We start from the raw sequence: 4,313 nt of genomic DNA on the forward strand, positions 1-4,313 counted from the left end.
AAGTGGGAGGGCTTGCTCTACCTGACTTTAGCATGTATTATACTGCCACAGTAGCCAAAACAGTGTGGTACTGATGTTAACGACAGATATTGAGAACAATGGAAAGGAGCTGAAGACCCAGAAATAAAACATTAGCATACAGACAACTGGTTTTTGATAAGGGCCCAGAAAATATTAAATGGGAAATGGATGCCCTGTTCAATAAATGGTGCTGGAAAAAATGGACATCTACCTGCAGAAAAATGAAGCAAGACGCTGATCTCACTTCATGCACAAGAATAAATTCAAAGTGGATCACAGACCTTGAGTTAAAACCCCAAACTATCAGGCCATTAATGAGGGAATTGGGACAAACCTGAGAGCTGTGGCACAAGGAATACATAGGCTATCAGAAATAGGGACAAAGAGAGAGGAGTCACAAATAGACAAGTGGGATAAATCACCTGTGTACATCGAAATAATTCATCAAGAGAGCTCACAGACTAGGAAAACATCTTTAGCAATGACACATTAGACTAAGGTCTAATTACTAAAATGTATAATACTTTGCAAGCTTACAATAAGAGAAAAAACTAACTGCCCACTGAGGAGGTGGGCAAAGGACCTGAACAGAAGTTTCAGAGGGGCATAAATCCGAATGGCCAATGAACATATGAGAAACAGTTCGCAACCATTAGCGACAAGAGAAATGCAAATTAAAACCACTATGAGATACCACCTAACACCCTCAATGCTAGTCCAATTCAGAAAATCAGAAAGCAACAAGTGTTGAAGGGGCTGTGGTGAGATAGGACCTCTCATCCACTACTGGTGGACCTGTAGGTATGAACAGCCATTATGGAAATCGATTTGGCAATATCTAAAACAGATGGAAATTGGGCTACCATACTACTCAGAAATCCCCCTACTGGGCATGAACCCAGAAGAGGCAAGAAACAAGCCACAACCAGACATCTGAGCTCCAATGGTCATCACAGCACAATTCACAATTGCAAGGAGTTGGAAACAGATGAATTGATTGAAAAACTGTGGCACATACATACAATGGAGTATTATGCCTCCCTAAAAAGCAGAAATGAATTCATGAAGCTCATTGCCCCATGGGAAGAACTGGAGGAAATCATGCTAAGTGAAGTAAGCCAAGCACAAAAGGACAAGTACAACCTGAGTTCGCTGAGGTAAGCTTAAAAAAACAAAAAACGGGGTGTAGGGAACAGCTACTATATGCATCCATCCCTGGAGTGAGATCCAGGTAGTATGGCAGGGGCCAAACCCAATTCAGGGAAACATACGGCAGCCAACTAAATAAGAGGGGCAAAGGAAGAGCGAGAAAAAAGACATGGGCGAGCCGGGCATTAACCCACCTAAGAGGAGGGTATTGTTTATATCTCCACAGGAGAGGGCGAGAGTGACCAGGCTTCAACCCGATGTGCTATGAAGTGAATACAACATACTGGTATGTACCAGGGAACCAGTAGAGAGGTCTGAAGGGCCATTCCCAATCACAACTATGTATACACCCCCCTCCAGAAGAGTGCACTTCAGAGGACAGGGCTGGGGCTACAGCTTGGAAAGAGGGGTGCATTTGATTAGAGGACATGGGAGAAACAAAGAGGGATGGAAAGGGAGTGTAGGACATTCTGAACCATCAAGCCCTGAGGATGATATTCCTGCTCAGGGCAGACAACACACAGAGTGGACCATAAGGCCGGCCCCACCACAAGACATGACGTCCCTTTCTAAAGCATAGTGCTGCAGGGGAGAACACTGTAGTCACAGTGTGGGAATTGTGCACAATCTAACCCCAACATGCTGGGGTGAAACACTAAGGGCATGCAACAGAGCAGCAAGGGGAGCAAAGTGATGAAATCCCCAGGGGATACCAAAAATAGACTGTGGAGACAAAATGTGGCACCCCATCAGACCCAACTGAAAAACACTCATAAAGGCCAGGAAACAGACCTTGAAATATTTATAGGTTTTTCCATTTTTGTCAGTGGCTTTCTTTCTTTTGTTGTTATCATTTTGTTGGCCATGACTTCCTTCTTTGTTTTAGTTGGCTTTGTCTTTATTTGCGCTTATTAATGTATCTGCATGTCTATCTAGATAAGATAGATGAGATAAATAATTCAGAGATGAAAAGAGCGGGACCAATTGCTTCAGGGGGTTTGAGAGAAGGGGAGGTGGGAGAAAGTAAGGAGGGGGGATCAACCCACGGACAAGGGAACAACAAGTGAACTAAAATCGATGGAAGGAAGTCGTAGGATGCCTAGTGGGGCTCAGTTAAGGGCAATATAGCAGCGAGGAATTACTAAACCTGAATGAAGGCCGAACATGATGGTGGGACAAGAGAGAAGTAAAAAGGAAATAGAGTAAAGAACCAGGAGGCAAAAGACATTTATAGAGGCCTAAATACAGGCATGCACATATGCAAATATATATATATATATAATGAGAGGGGAATAGAACTATGCACTCATATCTATATGTTAAGATTAAGGTTGCGGATGGACATTGGGCCTCAAGTCAAGTACTCCCTCAACACAACAACCCTTTGTTCTAACAATCCGGCATTCTGTGATGCTCACCTTTCCTACACGATAGCTGAAGACAAAATGGGTGCATAAGCAAATATGGTGAAGAAAGGTGATGGTGCCTGGCTATCAAAAGATATAGCATCTCGGGTTTTAAAGGCTAGAAGATAAACAAGTGGTCATCTTGCTCAGAAGAAACAAAGCCCACATGGAATAAGCACACCTCATGAGGTGTCAATGGGATCAGGGGTCAGGCATCTAAGACCCAGAAAAAATCACACCCAATGTGAGTGGAGAGAGGGGGGCATGGAGTGGAGACCCAATGTCCATCTGCAGACAATTGGACATCCCCTCACACAGGGGTCACAGGGAAGAGATGAGCCAGTTTGGGTGCAGTATAGCACTGATAAACACACAACTTTCCTCTAGTTCTCTGGTGCTTCCTTACCCCATTCTCATGACCTCAATTCTACCTTACAAATCGGATTAGACCAGAACATGCACACTACTACAGATAAGAGCCCCACAACATAGGGAATCCAGGATATATAAACCTCTGGGCCAACAAAGTGGGTAGAGATACCAGGAGGATTAGGGGAGGGTTGGGGCAGGAATGGAGAATTGATCACAAGGATCAAACTATAAACCCCTCCCAGGGGGATAAACAATGGGAAAGTGGGTGAGGAGTGATGGAGGATGATGTAAGATGAAAATAATAATCTATAACTTATCATGGATTTGTGAGGGAGGACAGGCAGGGGAGAAAAGGGGAAGAAATGGGGAGTTGATATCAGGGGCTTAAGTGGGAAGAGAATGCTTTGAAAATGATGAGGCCATATGTGAAAATGTGCTTGACACACTGGATGAATGTATGGATTGTGATAAGAGATGTAAGAGCTCCCAATAAAAGTATTGAAAAATTGTGCAATCATTACCACGATCAATTTTAAAACACTTTCTTCATTCTTATACCCACTATTTTTATTAGTTCCCCTTTACCCCCCAACTTTCTCTGCCATAACCCTAAGGAACTATTAATTTAGTTACTGTTTCTATGGATTTAACCTATCCTTGATTTCATATAAAGAAAATAAGCTTTCACAACAAAATTCAACAGACAAAAATGTCAATCCAAGAGAAAACAGAAAATAATAGAAATAAGAGCAAGTTAAAATAGGTCAATGGGGAAAACAAATGGTAATCCATAATCCACTTTCCAATGCACTCGGTCAGAGGGCAAGACTATTCACAACCCTGGTAAATGATATGAGGAAATTCAATAGAGGCTGAATTCCAGTGGGAACTGTGCAAATGGATTTGGTGCTTTCGTTGTCATCTATAGTTTTATGCAAATTGGGTGCTCAGAATTTAAGCTCTGACATAATTCCCTCCTCTGACATAGGATTTTATGATTTGCAGTCTTTGGATCACATGAGCTGGTGTGCTCCTTCCCTGTGGACTTAGCAGACATCTTATTTAGATGGATGCTTGTTTTAAGACAAGCCTTTAAGATCTTGGATGTTATCATTCTTTCTAATTACCATGCTTTGCAATAGCACCCATATAATTAGTGATCACTTTGTAAGGGCAAGTACTGAACAGTTACATCATAAGAACTACTATATTTAGATTAGGACTTATGATTAAGTGTGAGCTCAAAATCCACTTGTTTAAAGTATACCTCCCTAGTCAATAAGTATACTGAGTTAATTAGTTTATTGTGCCAACCTGGCTGATAAACACACGTGGAATTAATTGAAGGGTGGAGGGATAAATGGC

Source organism: Echinops telfairi, unplaced genomic scaffold (assembly GCF_000313985.2).
Source record: "Echinops telfairi isolate 266 unplaced genomic scaffold, ASM31398v2 ScPeMD7_7429;HRSCAF=8467, whole genome shotgun sequence".
Lineage (NCBI taxonomy): Eukaryota > Metazoa > Chordata > Mammalia > Afrosoricida > Tenrecidae > Echinops > Echinops telfairi.